This window comes from Sus scrofa, chromosome 18, assembly GCF_000003025.6.
Source record: "Sus scrofa isolate TJ Tabasco breed Duroc chromosome 18, Sscrofa11.1, whole genome shotgun sequence".
Classification (NCBI taxonomy): Eukaryota; Metazoa; Chordata; class Mammalia; order Artiodactyla; family Suidae; genus Sus; species Sus scrofa.
In genome coordinates, this window is record NC_010460.4 from 51626929 (window position 1) to 51649015 (window position 22087).

The 22087-nt window shown below is 42.4% G+C and overlaps 1 protein-coding gene across 9 annotated transcripts in view; it reads right to left on the reverse strand.

Moving 5' to 3' along the window:
* HECW1 (HECT, C2 and WW domain containing E3 ubiquitin protein ligase 1) overlaps positions 1-22087 on the reverse strand; it is a 419239-nt gene that overhangs the window by 243163 nt on the left and 153989 nt on the right. The gene's annotated exons all lie outside the window — the stretch shown is intronic.

Sequence of the window (22087 nt, forward strand, 5' to 3'; positions counted from 1 at the left end):
AGAATGAGAGTTCCTGTTGCTTCTCATCCTCACCAGCATTTGGTGGTGTCAGTGTCCTGGATTTTAGCCATTCTAATAGGTGTGTAGTGGTATTGCATTGTTCTAATTTGCATTTCCCTAGTGACATGTGATGTGGAGTATCTTTTCATATTTTTTTTCTTGTCTTTTTGCCATTTCTTGGGCTGCTTCCCGCAGCACATGGGGATTCCCAGGCCAGGAGTCGAATCAGAGCTGTAGCCGCCAGCCTATGGCACAGCCACAGCAACGCGGGATCCAAGCCATGTCTGCAACCTACACCACTGCTCATGGCAGCGCCGGATCCTTAACCCACTGAGCAAGGCCAGGGATCGAACCCGCTACCTCATGGTTCCTAGTTGGATTCATTAACCACTGAGCCACGGCGGGAACTCCCTCTTTTCATATTTTTATCTTCAATTTGTGAAACTTCTTTAGTGAGGTGTCTGATAAGGTCTTTGACTCATTTTTAACTTGGGTTGTTTGGTTTTGTACAGTTGAACTTTAAGAGTTCTTTATACATTTCAGATAATAGTATTTTACCAGATGTGTTTTTTGCAAGTATTTTCTCCCAGTCCGTGGCTTTTCTTATTCTCTTAACGTCGTCTTTCACAGAGCAGAATATTTTAATTTTAATAAAGTCATCTTATTAATTATATCTTTCACGGGTGATGTCTCTGGTTTTACATCTAAAAAGTCATCACATTACCCAAGAGTGCTCATTTCCTAAAATTGCTGTCTCCCCCTGTTACTCCAGCCAGTCCACTCTTGGGACCAAACATGTTGAGCAGAACATGCCTCTTCTGTGTTGCGGCGATAGATCATACTGGGAAGTACTAACCTCTTAACAACGTGAAGTCTTCTAATCTACGAACATGGAACAGCTCTTCATTTGTTTAGCTCATCTTTGATTTCATTCATAACAGTTCTGCAGTTTTCCTCACATTGATTTTGTACATATTATGTAGATTGATATGTAAATATTTTGTGGGTGCTTATACAAATGCTTTTGTGTTTTTAATTTCAAATTTCATTTGTTCAAAACAAAAGCAATTAGCATTTTGTATATTAACCTTGTATCCTGCAACCTTGGTATAATTTATTTTGTTTCCAGGAGGTTTTTGATTATTTTGGGGGGTGGGGGGGACAATTTTCTGCATAGACAATCATGTCATCTGGAAACATTCATATTTTTAATTTCCTTTTCTTGTTTTAATTGCATGACTTATCACATCCAGTATGAATTACAACCAACCTAGAATTCTGTGCCCTGTGAAATTATCTTTCTAAAATGAAGAAGAAATAAAGACTTTCTAAGACAAATGAAACTGAGGGAATTTGTTGCCCATGGACCTGCCTCAAAAGACATGTTGAAAGAAGTTCTTTAGAAAACAGGAAATTGCCAAGGTCATAAACTCAGATCTGCATAAATAAAGGAAGAACATGGCAGAAATGAAGGTAAAATAAAAACTTATTTTTCTTAGTCCTAATTGATCTAACAGGTAACAATTTGTTCAAAATAACAATAGCAACAACATATTCAATTGTGCGTGCAGTTTATATATGTATGTGTATATGCACACACCTGCTTATGCTTATGTGTAAGTGAAACAGATGACAGTAATGATGCAAGAAAGGAAAAGGAAGAATTAAGATTTTTTTATTATAAAGTACCCGTGAAATTATACAGCATTATTTAAGAGTGGACTTAGATTTGTTGTAAATGTATATTGGAAACTCTAGGAGAACCATGAAAGTAAAAAATAAAAATTAAAAAAGTAGAAGTATTTTAAAAAGCATACCCAATAAGCTAAGAAAGGGGAAAAAAGCAGAACCATATAAACTCAGTTAAAACCCACAAAAGGAGAGAGGACAAGATGGCGGAGGAGTAGGGGGACACGCTCGCCCTCTCCCACAAACACAACAAAAAAAGCACATCTACAGAAGAAATGACTCGCACAGAACAACAACCAATCGCTGGCAGAGGAACCTAAACTCCAATAACGGCAAGAAGTTCGTGACATTATTGGGCAGAACGGGAGAAAAGAGGAGAGTGAGAGAAGGTGAATCCGAGCGGGACGGGCGCTCCCGAAAGGGAACTGCGGAGGAGAAAGGGATCCCGCACCCTGGAAAGTCTCCTACCGGGGGAAAGATCAAACGAACGGGAGGAATCTCCAGATGCAGAGAAGAGTGTAGCAGTAAGTCGGAGTACGGAAAAACGATCAAGAACCCAACGGACCATCTGAACTACGGGCACAGTCACCAAAAATTGAGACGCCTGGGTGGGGGCTGGGCACCGAATCCTCGGCTCCAGAGGTTAGTCCCCGGGAAAGGGCCGGGGGACGCCTGGGTGGGGGCTGGGCACCGAGACCTCAGCTCTGAAGGTTGGTCCCCGAGAGGGGGCCGGGGGACGCCTGGGTTGGGGCTGGGCACCGAGACCTCGCCTCCGAAGGTTAGTCCCCAAGAAAGGGCCGGGGGGCGCCGCCTGGGTGGGGGCTGGGCACCGAGACCTCGGCTCCAGAGATTAGTCCCCGGGCTAGGGGGGCGGGGAAGAGCGGAAACTGCTTGGGAGGTCTCTAAACCATTTGACGGGGCAGAGACTGCCTGGGAGACTAGAAAACAAAGCTGTCGCAGAGGAAGGGAGCAATACTCTAGGGGCGGGGAAGTGGAAAGCCGCCTCAGAGGGAACCTGGGAGAAGAGCCTGGTCTGCGCCCGTGCTGGGGAGGGGAGAGAAGAAGGGGTGGGTCCCCATAGAATACCCCCCACGCCACAGCAAGCTTACAGGCCCGCTAGCTAGCAGAAAGCTGTGCTTCCCAGTGCATTCCCTCCCCCCACCCCCGCCACCCCCTACGCTCTCGCCGAACCTGGGGCTGCCTGCCATCCAGGAGGGCTGGCCTCAACAATTGCCTGAAGCCTACCACCGCAGGGGCTCTCCCTGCACAGGCCTGCTTGCCCTTTGGAGGGGCTACACTTCCACAGAGCAGCACCAAACACCACCAGGCCCCTAGAAAAGGCCTGCAGCCCAGAAAAGCTAGAACAAGCCTAGCCAGGCCGTGAATAGATCGACCTAATTCTCCGACGGTTTTTCTGAGACGGGCTCCCCCGGGGAGGAGCCTCTTGAGTCTCCAAGGGCCTTGCTACACGCCCAAGACCCCAGGGGGTGCTAAGACCTAGTGGACCAGCTGCATAGGACTGCCAGCTCCAGGCAGGACCCCCTGCAGCCCAGAAAAGCTGCAACAAGCCTGGCCGAATTGGGAAAAGATCTCAGACGGTCTCTCTGAGTCGGGCTGTCCTGGGGAGGAACCTCTTGAGTCTCCAAGGGCCCTGCTACCCGCCCAAGACCCCAAGGGGTGCTGAGACCTAGTGGACCAGCTGCATAGGACTGCCAGCTCCAGGCAGGACCCCCTGCAGCCCAGAAAAGCTGCAACAAGCCTGGCGGAATCGGGAAAAGATCTCAGACGGTCTTTCTGAGTCAGGCTGTCCTGGGGAGGAGCCTCTTGAGTCTCCAAGGGCCCTGCTACCCGCCCAAGACCCCAGGGGGTGCTGAGACCTAGTGGACCAGCTGCATAGGACTGCCAGCTCCAGGCAGGACCCCCTGCAGCCCAGAAAAGCTGCAACAAACCTGGCGGAATCGGGAAAAGATCTCAGACGGTCTTTCTGAGTCGGGCTGTCCTGGGGAGGAGCCTCTTGAGCCTCCAAGGGCCCTGCTACCCGCCCAAGACCCCAGGGGGTGCTGAGACCTAGTGGACCAGCTGCATAGGACTGCCAGCTCCAGGCAGGACCCCCTGCAGCCCAGAAAAGCTGCAACAAGCCTGGCCGAATCGGGAAAAGATCTCAAACGGTCTTTCTGAATCGGGCTGCCCTGGGGAGGAGCCTCTTGAGTCTCCAAGGGCCCTGCTACCCGCCCAAGACCCCAAGGGGTGCTGAGACCTAGTGGACCAGCTGCATAGGACTGCCAGCTCCAGGCAGGACCCCCTGCAGCCCAGAAAAGCTGCAACAAGCCTGGCCGACTTGGGAAAAGATCTCAGACGGTCTTTCTGAGTCGGGCTGTTCTGGGGAGGAGCCTCTTGAGTCTCCAAAGGCCCTGCTACCCGCCCAAGACCCCAGGGGGTGCTGAGACCTAGTGGACCAGCTGCATAGGACTGCCAGCTCCAGGCAGGACCCCCTGCAGCCCAGAAAAGCTGCAACAAGCCTGGCGGAATCGGGAAAAGATCTCAGACGGTCTTTCTGAGTCGGGCTGCCCTGGGGAGGAACCTCTTGAGTCTCCAAGGGCCCTGCTACCCGCCCAAGACCCCAGGGGGTGCTGAGAACCAAGTGAAATCTGCTACCATCGTGGGGTGGACCTCCCAGTCCTGTCTGCCCTCAGGAAGTCCTCCTTTGCTTCAAAGAAACACTGTTAGCCCCATCAACACTCCAGAAAAGCCACACTGCCTCAAAAAAAGATTGACCAACAACGACAGCCCTCAGGAAATATTCCAGGGCAGTGACAAGGCAAACACTACCCGATAACGGAGAGTACAACTCCCTCAGGAGAAAGAAGACAACAAGCAAGATGAAGAAGCTGAGAAACCACCCCCAGTCAAACCAACAGGAGAACTCACCTAAAACAGTCAACAATGAAACTGATCTCTGCAGTCTGACAGACATGGAGTTCAAAAGAGAAATAGTGAAAATACTGAAGGAATTAAGAGAAGATATGAACAGCAATGCAGATACCCTCAGAAAGGAGCTAGAAAATATAAGGAGGAGCCAAGAAAAACTAGAACATTCATTTGCAGAGATGCAAACTGAACTAGGGGCAGTAAAAACCAGAATGAATAATGCAGAAGAACGAATCAGTGATATGGAAGATAGAATAATGGAAATCACTCAATCTGGTCAACAGACAGAAAACCGAATCAAAAAACTGGAAAGCAATATAAGAGACCTATGGGATAATATAAAACGGGCCAATCTACGCATAATAGGAATTCCAGAAGGAGTAGAAAAAGATAAGGGAATGGAAAATATATTTGAAGAAATTATTGCTGGAAACTTCCCAAATCTAAAGGATACTGGATTCAAGATACAAGAAGCACAGAGGGCCCCAAACAAACTGAACCCAAACAGACCCACACCAAGACACATCATAATAAAAATGGCAAAAGTTAGTGATAAAGAGAGGATCCTCAAGGCAGCAAGAGAAAAACAGAATGTTACCTACAAGGGAACCCCCATAAGAATATCAGCTGATTTCTCTACAGAAACACTACAGGCCAGGAGGGAATGGCAAGAGATATTTAAAGTGCTCAAAGGAAAAAATATGCAACCTAGAATACTTTATCCAGCAAGAATATCATTTAAAATAGAAGGGGAAATAAAAATTTTTCCCAACAAACAAAAACTTAAAGAATACAGCAACACAAAACCCAGGTTAAAGGAAATATTGAAAGGGCTTCTCTAAACCAAAAAGAAAGGAAGGAAAGGGAAGAAAAAAGAAAAGAAAAAAAAAAAAAAAAAAAAAAAAAAAAAAAAAAAAAAAAAAAAAAAAGAAGAAGAAGAAGAGGAAGAACTAGGACTGAGGAAGATACAATCAGAGAGCAGTCACTCAAATAAGCCAGCATACAGATTTAATCATGAACATGCTTCAAACAAAATAAAATTAAAAAGAAAAAAATAAAAGAGTCATCAAAACCATAAAATGTGGGCAAGGGATGTTAGGAGGTAAATAATCCTTTTTGTTTGTATGTATGTCTCTCTTCTTAATTTTAATATAATAATGAAGTGTTTGAACTTACAGGACCATCAGGCTAAAACACACAATTATGGGAAGGGGTTAGCATACTTAAAAAACAGGGCAACCACAAGCCAAAACCAAATATTGCATTTGCAAAAAATGAAAAAAAAAAATACACTCAAGCAGATAATAACAGGAGACCATCCAACCAAAAAAAAAAAAAAAAAAAAAAAAAAAAAGAAAGGAAGAATGGAGAACCATAGAATCAACTGGAACACGAGGATCAAATGGCAATAAATAATCATCTATCAATTATCACCTTAAATGTCAATGGACTGAATGCCCCAATCAAAAGACACAGAATGGCTGAGTGGATAAAAAGGCAAAAACCTTCAATATGCTGCCTACAAGAAACTCACCTTAGGACAAAAGATACATATAGATTGAAAGTGAAAGGCTGGGGAAAAGTATTTCATGCCAATAGACATGACAGAAAAGCAGGAGTTGCAACGCTCATATCAGACAAAATAGACTTTAAAACAAAAGACATAAAGAAAGACAAAGAAGGACACTATTTAATGATTAAGGGATCCATCCAAGGAGAGGATGTTACTATCATCAACATATATGCCCCAAACATAGGAGCACCCAGATACATACAACAAATATTAACAGACATAAAGGGAGATATTGATGAGAATACAATCATAGTAGGAGACCTAAATACCCCCCTCACATCAATGGACAGATCCTCTAGACAGAAAACCAATAAAGCAACAGAGATCCTAAAGGAAACAATAGAAAAGTTAGACTTAATTGATATCTTCAGGACACTACATCCAAAAAAATCAGAATACACATTCTTCTCAAATGCTCATGGAACATTCTCAAGAATCGACCACATATTGGGACATAAAGCGAATCTCAATAAATTTAGGAGCATAGAAATTATCTCAAGTATCTTCTCTGACCACAATGCCATGAAATTAGAAATCAACCATGGGAAAAGGAAAGAGAAAAAACCTACTCCATGGAGACTAAACAACATGCTACTAAAAAACCAATGGGTCAATGAGGAAATCAAGAAGGAAATTAAAAACTATCTTGAAACAAATGATAATGAAGACACAACCTCTCAAAATCTATGGGATGCTGCGAAAGCAGTGCTCAGAGGGAAATTTATAGCAATACAGGCCTTTCTCAAAAAAGAAGAAAGATCCCAAATTGACAACTTAACCCTCCACCTAAATGAATTAGAAAAAGAAGAACAAAGAAGTCCTAAAGTCAGCAGAAGGAAGGAAATTGTAAAGATCAAAGAAGAAATCAATAAAATAGAGACTCAAAAAACAATAGAGAAAATTAATAAAACCAAGAGCTGGTTCTTTGAAAAGGTGAACAAAATTGATAAACCCCTGGCCAGACTCACTAAAAAGAGGAGAGAAAGAACCCAAATCACCAAAATTATAAATGAAAAAGGAGAAATCACAACGGATACAGCAGAAATACAAAAAACCATAAGAGAATACTATGAACAACTATATGGCAATAAGTTTGACAATCTGGAAGAAATGGACAATTTTCTAGAATCTTACAGCCTGCCAAAACTGAATCAAGCAGAAACAGACCAACTGAACAGACCAATCACCAGAAATGAAATTGAAGAGGTCATAAAAGCACTCCCTACAAATAAAAGCCCAGGACCAGATGGCTTCACAGGTGAATTCTATCAAACATATAAAGAGGAATTGGTGCCCATCCTCCTTAAACTCTTTCAAAAGGTTGAAGAAGAAGGAATACTCCCAAAGACATTCTATGAGGCCACCATCACCCTCATTCCAAAACCAGGCAGAGATACCACCAAAAAAGAAAACTATCGCCCAATATCATTGATGAATATAGATGCAAAAATTCTCAACAAAATCTTAGCCAACCGAATCCAACAACATATCAAAAAAATTATACACCATGACCAGGTTGGGTTCATCCCAGGTTCACAAGGATGGTTCAACATACGCAAATCAATCAACATCATACACCACATTAACAAAAAAAAAGTCAAAAATCATATGATCATCTCAATAGATGCAGAAAAAGCATTTGACAAAGTTCAACATCCATTCATGATCAAGACCCTCGCCAAAGTGGGTATAGAGGGAACATTCCTGAATATAATCAAAGCCATTTATGATAAACCCACAGCAAATATAATCCTCAATGGGGAAAAACTGAAAGCCTTCTCACTCAAATCTGGAACAAGACAGGGATGCCCACTCTCACCACTGCTCTTCAACATAGTTTTGGAAGTCTTAGCCACAGCAATTAGACAAACAAAAGAAATCAAAGGCATCCATATAGGAAGAGAAGAGATCAAACTGTCACTGTATGCAGATGACATGATTCTATACCTAGAAAACCCTAAGGACTCAACCCCAAAACTCCTTGAACTGATTAATAAATTCAGCAAAGTGGCAGGATATAAGATTAACATTCAGAAGTCAGTTGCATTTCTGTATACCAGCAATGAAGCATTAGAAAAGGAATACAAAAATACGATACCTTTTAAAATTGTACCTCACAAAATCAAATACCTCGGAATACACCTAACCAAAGAGGTAAAGGACCTATATGCCGAGAACTATAAAACCTTAATCAAAGAAATCAAAGAAGATGTAAAAAAATGGAAAGATATTCCATGTTCCTGGATTGGAAAAATCAATATTGTGAAAATGGCCATCCTACCCAAAGCAATCTACAGATTCAATGCAATCCCTATCAAATTACCCATGACATTTTTCACAGAACTAGAACAAACAATCCAAACATTTATATGGAACCACAAAAGACCGAGAATCGCCAAAGCAATCCTGAGAAACAAAAACCAAGCAGGAGGCATCACTCTCCCAGACTTCAAGAAATACCACAAAGCCACAGTCATCAAAACAGTGTGGTACTGGTATCAAAACAGACAGACAGACCAATGGAACAGAATAGAGAATCTGGAAATTAACCCTGACACCTATGGTCAATTAATCTTTGACAAGGGAGGCAAGAACATCAAATGGGAAAAGGAAAGTCTATTCAGCAAGCATTGCTGGGAAACCTGGACAGCTGTATGCAAAGCAATGAAACTAGAACACACCCTCACACCATGCACAAAAATAAACTCCAAATGGCTGAAAGACTTAAATATACGACAGGACACCATCAAACTCCTAGAAGAAAACATAGGCAAAACACTCTCTGACATCAACATCATGAATATTTTCTCAGGTCAGTCTCCCAAAGCAATAGAAATTAGAGCAAAAATAAACCCATGGGACCTCATCAAACTGAAAAGCTTTTGCACAGCAAAGGAAACCCAAAAGAAAACAAAAAGACAACTTACAGAATGGGAGAAAATAGTTTCAAATGATGCAACTGACAAGGGCTTAATCTCTAGAATATACAAGCAACTTATACAACTCAACAGCAAAAAAACCAATCAATCAATGGAAAAATGGGCAAAAGACCTGGGTAGACATTTCTCCAAAGAAGATATACAGATGGCCAACAAACACATGAAAAAATGCTCAACATCGCTGATTATAAGAGAAATGCAAATCAAAACTACCATGAGATACCACCTCACACCAGTCAGAATGGCCATCATTAATAAATCCACAAATAACAAGTGCTGGAGGGGCTGTGGAGAAAAGGGAACCCTCCTGCACTGTTGGTGGGAATGTAAACTGGTACAGCCACTATGGAGAACAGTTTGGAGATACCTTAGAAATCTATACATAGAACTTCCATATGACCCCGCAATCCCACTCTTGGGCATCTATCCGGACAAAGCTCTACTTAAAAGAGACACATGCACCCGCATGTTCATTGCAGCACTATTCACAATAGCCAGGACATGGAAACAATCCAAATGTCCATCGACAGAGGATTGGATTCGGAAGATGTGGTATATATACACGATGGAATACTACTCAGCCATAAAAAAGGATGACATAATGCCATTTGCAGCAACATGGATGGAACTAGAGAATCTCATCCTGAGTGAAATGAGCCAGAAAGACAAAGACAAATACCATATGACATCACTTATAACTGGAATCTAATATCCAGCACAAATGAACATCTCCTCAGAAAAGAAAATCAATCATGGACTTGGAGAAGAGACTTGTGGTTGCCTGATGGGAGGGGGAGGGAGTGGGAGGGATCGGGAGCTTGGGCTTATCAGACACAACTTAGAATAGATTTACAAGGAGATCCCGCTGAATAGCATTGAGAACTATGTCTAGATACTCATGTTGCAACAGAAGAAATGGTGGGGGAAAAACTGTAATTGTAACGTATACATGTAAGGATAACCTGACCCCCTTGCTGTACAGTGGGAAAATAAAATTAAAAAAAAAAAAAAAAAAAAAAAAAAAAAAAAAACCCACAAAAGACAGAAAGTGAGTGGAAGGCAAAAATAGGGATACAGAACAAGGGCAACAAATATGGTAAATATTAATCCAAATATATCAGTAATCGCTTTGAAGATCAGTGGTCTAAGGGCACTAATTAAATGTCAGAGGTTGTCAGAGTGAATTAAAAGCTAGACCCAACTACATGTTGTCTACAAGAAACCCATTGCAAATATAAAGACATATATAGATTGAAAGGAAATGTAGAAAAAGATACCATGCTAACACCAATCAAAAGAAAGCAGGAGGGTCTATGTTAATCTCAGACAGTGCAGAATTCAAAGCAAGAAAAGTCATCAGGCATAAAGAAGGACATTAAATAATGATAAAGAGTCTATTCTCCAGGGAGATGTGGCAGTTTTTGATGGGCATGCACTTAACTTCAGTGAATCAAACCACATGAGACGAAACTCATAAAACTACACAGAGAAATAGATTAATCCACTCTCAGAGGTGAAACTTTCACCACTCCTGCATCAGGAATGGACAGACAGCAGGCAGAAAATCAATAAAGGCACAACTGAATTCAACAACACGCTTAGTCAACTGAATTTAACTGAGATCTACATACTTCAACCAACAAAAGCAGAATATACCTGATTCTCAATCTCACAGGGAACATTCACCATAATAGACCACCTTCTGGGGCACAAAACACAGGGTACAGAATTCTGTCTCTCAATACTTTAAATATGTCACTACACTCTCTTCTTGCTTGCCTGGTTTCTGAGGAGAAGTTGGATGTAATTCTTTTCTTTGTTCCTCTATAGGTAAGGCCCCTCCCCCTCCTGTGCCCCTGGCTTCTTTTAAAATAATCTTTGACTTCTATACTTTGAACACAAGATGCCTAGGTGTGGTTCTTTTGACATTCACTCCACTTGTCTGAGCCTCCGGGATCTTTGGTTTCGGTGTCTGCCATTTAATTTGGGGAAATTCTCAGTCATTATTCCAAGGACAAGGACAATGAAATTTCTTCTGTTCCTTTCTCTCTTTCTTCTCCTGGTATTCTGATTATACCTTTTGTTGCTGATCCAAAGTCCGTTGATAGTCTGTTTTTTTTTTCCCCCTTTGCTTTTGTTCTTTCTGCTTATCAGTTTTGAAGGTTTCCCCTGGAATACCCTCAAGCTCAAAGACTCTTTCCTCCTTTGGGACCCATCTTCTAATAAGCTTGTCACAAGATTTTTTTTTTTTTTTGACTTTTTAGGGCAACATTCACGGCATATGGAAGTTCCCAGGCTGAATGGGAGCTGTAGCTGCCAGCCTACACCACAGCTACAAGATTGGTGAATCCAAGCTGCGTCTGCAAACTACACCACAGCTCACGGCCACCCTGGATCCTTAACCCACTGAGCAAGGCCAGGGATCAAATCCATATCCTCCTGGAGACTAGTCAGGTTCTATACCACTGAGCTGTGATGGGAACTCCCCAAAGGCATTCTTCATTTCTGCTGCAGTGGTTTTGATCTCTAGCTTTTCTTTTTGGCTCCTTCTTAAGGTTGCATCTCTTACTTAGATTGACCATCTGCAGCAGATACAGAGGAACCCGACTGCTGATATGGAGGAACCCCAGATAGAGAGGGCCCACCACAGTTTTTGACAACATGGACGGTTGGCTCCCTAACCTCTGTATGCTTCAAAGGTCAACTGTAAGTTCATTTGGAGACATCATAACAGGAAAACAAACCAAAGTTTTGGACCCCACAGAGCCTGGGTCTGAATCTTGCCTCCACCTCAATAGTTAAGGGCTCTTAGAAAAGGGCCACAACTTATAGGTGTCTCAATTTTCACATACATGAAATGATACCATTGCTGTCTTGCATGTTTCTGAGAATGTTAAATCATATAAAATAAGGGTAGTTGAGGTGTAGATATTATGCAATTACTAATAGCCCTTCCTTTCTTTCTGACTTTCTTGTAGCTTCAAATAAAGCAACAGCCAGGAACAAGGGGTTAAACTGCCTTGCATGTGGGGCAGAGCTTCCAAGGGTCACTAGAGGGCAGCAAACAGATGAAGACTTACAGTTGTGATGAAGAAAAAGGACAAGTCATGCTCCTCAGGAAATGGGATTCTGCCCCATTCAGGGAGTGTACTTGGGATTCTCTGCAGAGTCAGCAACAAAACTGCTACTCTAGACATATATTTTTAATTGCTTAAATTTTTTATTAAAGTGTAGTTGATTTACAATGTTGTGCCATTTTCTGCTGTACAGCAAGGTGACTCAGTCATACATATATGTGCATTGAACTTTGCAGTTTTTACACGTGGCATGCTGTCTTGACACAGGAACTCTGCCCAAACCTGAAATATCTTCCCCACTCTTTGCCTACTTCCTTCAGATCTAAGCTGAGATAGTACTTTCTTGAAGCCTTTCTTGACCCTTTGACTAGGTCATATCTTCTCTTATTTGTCTTCAGAGCATGTCCTCCACCCAACCTTCCTCAAGTTAAGATACATTTCCATTGCCTGCTGACTTTAATTATTCTTGATAAGAAGTCAGCCATTGTTTTTTGTCATAGTTCCCCTGTATGCAGCATGTCCTTTTTTCTCCCCCTGTGGCTGCTTTTGTGATATTTTCTCGATCTTTGGTTTTCAGAAGTTTGACTGATGTGCCTAGGTGTGGTTCCTTTATGTCTCTATTTGCAGTTCACTGAAATCTTGGATCTGTAGACTGACAATTTTCCCATCATATTAAAATAATTTCAGGTGTTATTTCTTCAAATGTTATGTCCCGACCCATATCTCTCACTCTCTCTTTCAATCTGGAATTCCAAATCCATATAGATTAGACCACTTGACAGGTCACTGATGATGATCCGGGATGTGTTTTACAATATTTTTTCTCTCTGTGCTTTGCTTTGAATAATACCTATTAACCAGTCTTCAGGTTCACTGACCTATTCTTTCATAGGGTCCAGTCTTCTGTTAAGCCCATTGCCACAGACTGAATGTTTGTATCCCCCCCCCAAATTCATATGTTGAAACTTAATCCCCAGTAGGGTGAAATTACATGGGGCCTTTGGGGAGTGATTAAGCCGTAAGAGTGAAGCCTTCCTAAGTGGAATTAGTGCCATTATAAAAGAGGCCCTAGAAAAATCCCTTAACATACGAGGTTACAGGTAAAAGTTGTCTATGAACCAGAAAGTGGGCCCTCACCAGACACCAAATCTACCTATGCCTTGGTGTTGGTCTTCCCAAGAATACGGCTCCAAAAATGTAAGCCATAAACATCTATTGTTTATTAGCTACCCATTCTATGGTAGTTTGTTGTAGCAGCCAAAACAGACTAAGACACCCATCAAATCTTTTTTTTTTTAATTTCAGATGTTCTTAGTCTAGAACTTCTATTTGGTTCTTTTTTTATAGTTTCCATTTATCTGCTGAAATTCCTCAACTATTCATCCATTCTAGCCATCTGTTTCAGAAAATCCTTGAATGTATTCACAATTGATGTTTGAAAATCCTTCTCTCTAGTTCTGACGTCTGGTTCATATATGAGCCTGCTTCCACAGATTTATTTTAATCTACTGAGTTATCACATTTTGTTGCTCTTCACATGTTTTATAATCTTCCAACTTATCTATTGAACATGGTTTATATAAAAACAATAGAAACTGGAGTATACTATTCTTTTTTCCCATTCGAGTTCCAACTCTTTCCTATATCTGGAAGTTAAGATAAGGAAATAATCCTTCATATCTTACTAAGAATTGAGTTGGTTTAAAGCTGGGCTGCAGCTCCCATGGCTAGATGCATGGATTTGCTCTTCTAGCTTTCATGCTAACAAAAGGCCCTCCCCACTCCCAACAACTTAACTGCTGTCCAGCTTACAAAATTTACCTCTGCTAGTTCCAACACACACACACACACATTTTTTTGCCAATAAGGTAGGCCACTGCCAATGACACTTCTATGAGCATTGGCTCTTTAACAAGTAAATGTGACATTTCCAATCATACTTGACTCCTGTTATGCAAGTGGCGTGTTTCTAGACTTCCTGGGCCAATACATCAAAGAGACCAAGTCTGTCCCGCCTTTGTGTAGTTCTGTTGAACGGTACTCGCTTAGTCTGATCTTAGAGCCATTCCTTACCAAGATCTACCTGAAAACGAAGTCTATATTCAGTCCCATTCTTCATACACATTCAGTCCCATGCTTCGTACACCCCTGAGCTTCATATTAGAATCGTATATTAGAAAAGACGTGGGTTTTGGAGTTTAATTAACCTGAGTTTGAATTTCAGCCCCACTACTTTTTGTATGTGGGATCCTGGAAGCTTATTAAACTTTCCGAGTCCCAGTTTTGTTATCCATAAAACAGGGAGGATACTATCTGCCTCACAGGATTGGGAGGATTAATATGCATTTAATAAATAATGAGCACGTGACGAACTTTTACCCTGCGTCAGGTATTGTGCTAAGTGCTTCACTCATGTTATTTCATTAGAATGCCACATGTTCTTGGTAGTTCATATTGTTATTTTTATTTCAATGTATATATGAAAAAATTGAGATCTGAAGCAGTAAAGTCATATATGTCAAGCAGTGGTAAAACATGGATATAAACATAAAAATATCTGGAGCAAGAGCCTGTCGTCTTTATCCACTATGCTGAAATGTCTAGAATTTATAGACTCTCAACAAAATGCTTTTACTATCAATAATTGATGTTGTTAAAATTACGCAAATGAAGCAAAGCCCTATTAAATCTGTTTGGTCTAGAGGACAGCACACTGTCTTGGTTTTCCACCTCCTTGCCACTAGATATTTGCTGCTACCCCCCCCCATTGGAGTTAGCACTCTGACTTGAACCCCATGCCTCTTGCTTGGTGCCCTAACCTGCCCTACTAATATCAGCCTCCTTACCCAGAAGGCAGAGTCCTTCCTAGAGTGCTTACACGAGCCTTCCCAGAGTTACCCAAGGAACCATAGTAGTAGATGATACCTTTCAAGAGTGCCATATAAATGCTGCAGCACATGTTAAACATTCTGAGAGGCCCTTTAGCTAAGCAATCAGTTTAAGTTTGCTGGACCTAGTGTTTCCTAGGCTCTTGCGAGAATGCAGATCCCCTTCTACAACCACCCACTGGTATCTCACCTTGGAGTGTTAACACATACACTGTCTTTATGTGGACATCTGTTGGTGTCTTGTTCACTCGGGTTCCCCACAGCCCTTAATAAAAATCAGTTAAGGCCCATAGAATGAATGAATAATGGAAAGAATGAGCAAATACCTAGCAGCAATCATTGTTAACACCATTTGCCAATCTGGAAGGGGAAGAGAGTGGATATGTCTCTTTCTTGTTTCCTGACTTCAGTAAGACGTTCAGACCGAGGTTGAAATTAAGCCTTAGATGGCATAAATGGAACCCAAACAAATGATCTGCAACACATTATCTACACACATTTCTTTTTTGGGGGGGAGGGGAGTGATACACAGACCAGGAAGATAAAGAGTAGCCTTGGAGTCCTCTTGTGGCTCAACAGGTTAAGGATCCCGTTTGGTCACTACTGTGGAGCAGGTTCAGTCCCTGACCCGGAAACTTCTGTATGCTGTGGGCATATGGCTAAAATAAATAAATAAATAAATAAAATAATAATGATAGAATAAAAAGCTCTGTCCTAGGAAAAGTTGCTTTCAGTGCAGCAGCTTTTATTTAACCTATCCCTTGGTACACATTAGGCTAATGTATTACTTATTAATTATTCCAGTATTTCGCTGTGGCATCATTAATCGGGAGAAATTGCCCTGGTACTCATTTTTTACCCTGCTGCACTCTTACTTGAGCTGCAATTCTTCCTTTTTAAAGTGTTCGGTGGGCCTCTAACGCACACATTGCTTTATGACCAACATATTCCCCCTTCATATTAACTACTTCAGGTCGCATGATAAAGCAAATAAGCAGTCTTCATTATCTTCCTTCAAAATTCTCAAAATATTTATGAAGGCTACTGTGTTACAGACCTAGAGTGTGCAGTAACTGGAGGAGCAAGTGCCTGAGACAAGCGTCAAAATTTACCTACCTAATAATAGGAGCGGGTATGCAAGGTAATGAGCAGTACACTTTAAAAATTAAAAAGATAGCTCTAGAAAAGACCAACTAAAAAAGCACTAGCTTGTTTTATTTTTATACCTCTTCATATTAAACAATGAAGTCAGATTTTCTTGGAAGCAGACGACATCGATTTTTACAGCAAGGAAGAGATACGGTCCTGTCTCACCTCATCAAACTACAATGCACACTTCAATTCCCAAGTAAGCATCGCTTCCTCAGGGAAACTTCCTAAATCCCAGTCCAGGTAAAGTTTCCCCCTTAGGCGTATTCCTAGAGCTATGTTCTCTGCCTTCAGAATACCCATATAGGCTGATGTGAGTGAGTTTCTCCTTCACTGGACTGGAAGCCTGGAAAGTCAAGGCTGGCTTTGCTCACCATTTTATTGCCCACACTTGGCACGGCATCTGACCCAGAGTAGCCATTCCACAGATATTCATGTAATATACGTTAATAGTACATATTTGTGGAATAAATCTTGTGTGCAAAGGTGACTGAAGTTCTCAAAATAAGGTACTGGAGTATCTGAAACAGTACTCAATTCCTCGATTGTTTTTATTTCTAACTTTTTTGCTCGGAGGTACCATTCCAGACTGGGAGTCCATACACATGGAATAGCACCTTGGATCCTATTGGGCATGCCTGCTGAGTTTTGAGATCCCTGATTCTTAAATAATATGGAGTTGGGGTTCTCGTCTTTTTTGGCTGTACCTGAAGCATACAAAAATTCCTGGGCCAGGGCTTGAACCTGAGCCGCAGCAGTGACAATGCCAAATCAGTAACCGCTAAGCCACCAGGGAACGCCAGGATTCTACTTTTTAATTCATTGCTTGACTAACTAGGACATATTGCTTCCCCTTCTTGACTCGTAACTGTACTTTTCATACATATTTGCAGTAAGTAAGAGGGGAGTGGGTTACTGGACTGAGGGCACAGAGATGCTATTGGGCAGCCTAGTGAGGAAAGAACGTGATCCAAGAGAAAGCAACTGACCACCCCTCCTTCTACTGACCCCTAAGGGTCTTAGGCATATGAGTGACTGTGGTGATGGCAAATTCAGGCAGATAACGTTGACAGCTGGCTCTGTGGTTTCCAAGGAAGTGGAGAGTAGTCCTTTCTCTGGGAGGGGGGGACCAGTGTAGGAAGGGAGGAGGAGAGAAATGATCATTTAACGGAAGTAGAGCTGAGAGGGGCCTGGCTCCTCCTTCACCTTCACATGGCATGTTCCAGGGCGGCTGGGGGCCGAACCTTCTGCTGAAGAAAATGGTAGAGGAGCAGAGAGGTTCTCAGTGAGTTCCTGTGAGTATGATGTCAGTAGTTTGTGTATTGACTTGAGGTTGATATGTGTGTGCTTTCTGGTATATTCTGAACTTGACGTTACTTTCCAGGGACAGTGCTTGTCTAGTATGTCAGGTATTTTCAAGAGGGTTGGGAAAGCAGGAAGCACTGCCTGGCACTACTTCATAGAATTAGTTTCTTGAGGGAATTCAGGAAACTCTGCAGATACACACGCTACAATATAGGGTTGGTGGACCATGCCATATTTTCTTCTAACCACTACCTAAACTGTGTTATTTTTCACTTAGATGAGTCTCTATTATTTTTTCCTTCGTGGCCATTGATTCTCTAGTGAAAAAAGTCCATTTGGTCTCCTCAGATTTGAAAATACATGAACATGATGAGACTAACTTGGAGTCTGTCTCAGGAAACAAAGATATTTCCCAGATGACTGTTAAATTGACCTAGGAAGATTTATTAGCAGTCCATCAAGTTTGCCTGGAAAATTCCCCTTAAAATGAGCTTTTGGTAGAAAGACTGCTGTTTTTCTACACAGATCCCGAGTCCAAAGACCTGAACCCCATTCTAGGTGGTTCAGTGGGCAGGTTGAAGCAAGCCCCTTGCTTCTCTCAGACTGTTTCCTCAGTTATGAAATGAGGTTAAGGTCCTGTGATAACTCTGTGCCCCTCTTAAGATGGAAGGAAGGTCAAGGACCTTAAAGCACTTGGAAAACGGAAAGTACTGAACAAACGTACAACAGTATTATTACACGGGTAGGTTCAAGCCTGGTGCAGAGTGACCAGAGCCATGATAAAAACAACCATATTTAATCCGGCAGTTTATGTTAATGGGCTTCTCTAGAGACCCATACATAAGGTAACCGCATAAGGAATGTAGATTTGTGCGTATCCAGTTGGTGTCCACATGGAGCCTGCATCACCATCGTCGTCCCTGGTCACTGTCACCCCCACCGCTTTCGCTGTCATTGTCATCAGCAGCAGCATAACCATCTTCAGAGCAGTTATCATCACTTTGATGCTGAGTAACTACCTTGCGTCAGGCTCTTAAGACCCCGCAAGGCTGCTCTGCTACTGTCCTCATTTGAGCAAAGAGGGGTTAGAGGCTCCACGAAGTTGCAGTGGTTCCCAAACTCAGCTATGCATCAAAACGACTGGAGGTTCCTTTTTTTTTTTTTTTAATGCAGATGCTTGGGTCTCATTAAAAAGACCAAAACTTATGCTTTTCCTCAAGATCCAGCATCAAGCACAGTGCTCTCTCTTTGCAACATGTTCCCAACAAATATTTTTAGAATGGAAAAAAAAAAAAAAAAAAGCTGTTGAACCAAGGGACTCTATTGCTGGATTCCAAGCAGCTGGAAATTTGTTTCCAAGCTCTGTAATGATTTTCCTGGGCAGGTGGACTCTACTGAATGACTGTGCTGAGTAATTCCCCAAGCCAGGAGCAAAGCTGGACCCTAACCTCGCTGGCTCTTGGACTCCCAGGTCAGCTCTTAACCACTTTTCTGTCTTGCCTGCCTGGCAATAACAATCTATTTAACAGTTGTCTTTTAGTGACTTTAATTGGATTTTCCACATTTCTGCTTCCACTGTTAAACTGTACCGCAGGACTACTTTTCCCTTAATGACCATTTAGATGTTTCAGATGAATGACTTAGTTCCCAAGGATATTTTACACTGTGGCCAACTGCTAATGATACGGTGGCATTTACCTATAGCTGAATGTAATAACTACCAAAAATTAAGATCACAAAATGCATGGGTCTGTGTTTGACTGGGGGAAACCCATAACCAGAGATCAGAGACTGTCCATTCAGAGCTGAAGTTTTGCACAAGGGGCTATCAGATGGCTTGGAAGGGGATGGCCCAGGGGCAGCAGTGGAAGCCTATTCTTTTTCTACTTAAAGGTCCACATGAATTCTCCAGGAATCTTATTAAAATGCATGTATTGATTTAGTATTTCCAGAGTGGGCTTGGCAGTCTGCATTTCTAAACTCCCAGCTGATGCTAAAGCTGTCGGTCCCTGGCCATAGGCAATCGCAGCCACAGGCAGCTACGAGGAGATCCATTCTTACTTCCCCTCATCAACAGGATACCCAGTGGGGCAGAAAGTTGTGGAAGACATGCAGAGGTATGCTTCTGACATGAGAAAATCAACAGGGGCAGGCATTTCCCAGGAAAGAATCCTTTATCTATTATAGAGGAGGGAAAGTTTACTTGTTTAAGTAAAAAGTACACCTAAGCGTTGATGAGAGGGCTTACGAACATAGGTTTATGGCTGTTAAGGTACATTTGGAAACATTCTGTACAAGTCAAAGGAGTGAATTTCAGGCCAACACTGGTTGACCAGCTGGGACAAGGAAGAGGGTGCTGCTAACACCAGTGTGCTGGGAGGATCCTGTGAGCCAAGGATCCCGTGGTATGTGTCCTGTCTTAGCTTGGAGGACACTTCCTTTTGCAATCATTGTGTCTACACCCCTACCTATCAGGTGATGAGTGGTTTGGTACTCTGAAAAGCCGCAGAGACATGAAATAAACAGTAAATGGACTGAGAGTTTGGGGTTAGTAGATGCAAACTATTCCATTTAGAATGGATGAGCAATGAGGTCCTACTGTATAGCACAGGGAATTCTATCCAGTCTCCTGGGATAAACCATGATGGGAAAGAATATGAGCAAGAGATGCAAATATATGTATGACTGGGTCACTATGGTGTACAGCAAATATTGGTACCACATTGTAAATCAACTATAATAAAAAGAAAACATTAACCGGAACCAAATAACTCGTGCTTTGGCTGATGCATTCTGAAGAAGGAAAAGTCTGCGAAGGATCTGGTGGGTGGGATGGTAGAAGAGGCAAAAGATGAAACAACCAGAGAAGGGGCTCGCGTCTTAATCAGGCAGAAATGTGTGAAACCGTAACTCTAAGAACATCTTAGCTCTCTAGACCTGTGACTGTCGGGAGTGAAACCATACGAGGTGTTGGGGATTGCGCAGAGGCCCCTGCTCTGCTTGGCCAGGTGAAAGCCATCTGGGCTTGCAGAAGGATAGGGCTCATTCTCCGACTAGATTTCTTCCTCAATTGAGCCTGGGACTCTTGAGAGCCTGACAGCACCTTGACAACCCTTGTCGCAGGCAAAGAGAGTCGAAGCTACAAAAAGGGACTGGGGGAGAAGAGAAAGGTCCATGGTGCCACCCGGTAAGCAAGGGTCCTGATCCGGAGACATCACTGCCCTGCGCATTTGTAGGGCTGGCACTGAACAGGCTGGAACCACAGCTGTCTTTAGAGGCCAGGAGAAGGTGAGCTAAGCGGGACAGTGGCAATCAGAAGGTCCTAAAAGGGACCTCTTCACATAGCTTTTGCCAACTGCTGCCAAGCAGAATGTGAGCCTGGCTGCAAGAGGTTTTTTTTTGTTTTGTTTTGTTTTTCCCCCCCAAAAGAAGCAAAGATTTGAAATTTTTATATAAAATGATCCTTTTTAAAAAGTCATCAACAAAATCAAATCAAATGCAGTAAAATAGAATAAAGCCACTGGCAGCTATATAAAATAACGTCATTAGGGAGTGCAGAGGTGGGGGCTGTATTTCTACACAAGTTCAGAGACAATGCAGGGTTTTAGAGGTGAGAGGCACTGGCAGAGCAGGTGAACACAGTGTCCCCAGGCCTCCTCTTCCACAACCCTGCTATCTTTCTTCTTTAGCCCTTCCCCACTCCTGACGTCATGTTATAGACTTACCTGTGCTATTCATTTTCTGACAACCTCCTTCCCTCAACGAGAACGAATTCTTCATGAGGGTAGGGGCTTGTCTGTCTGTTCAAGGTGCATCTCCCACACCTCAATCATGTCTTGTTTGTAGTAAGTGCTTAATTGATAGGTGCCCAGTGAATTATAAATGACTGGTTCATGCCTCCATCTAAAACATCCAAGCCAGAATGAGCTCGTGACATTGGGCCCTTGTTCCAGAGTCTGATGTCCAATTTCTAGCAGTTCTCAAGGCTGCTTTATGCCAGAGTGAGACAGGATAATCTTTACCCCCAAATGTGAAGGAGAACAAAATACTCCCAAATCCTACTTTCTTAAAAAAAAAAAAAAAAGCCAGCAAGAAAGGCAAATACAAATACTCATGGTGTGTATTTAGCTGTGGTCATGAAAATACTGATTTACTATTTGAAATCATGTAAAACAAGCACCTTCATTAAGAAAGCATAGCTGAGCAAACAGATCCAAGACCCACATCTGCTGACACACAGAGCTGTCCTGAGACTCTAGCAGGACATGAGCAATGCCGCGTTCCCTAAGAATTCTGCACAACACAAACAGGCACGAGGGGATAAAAAGCGAAGCTGGGGAACTTCTAATTCTTGCTGAAAAGGAATATTCTGGCTCTAAATCTGGCTCTATGGAGCAGGAGGGGTGTCTCATCTGTGGCTGTGTATAAAGCTAACACTCTTTTGCTTGAACAAAACCACTTATCATACACTGCTTCAAATAAGCAAAGCTCAAAACAGTTAGCCACACATGCATTTTTTTTTGCCACCTGCTGTCTGAA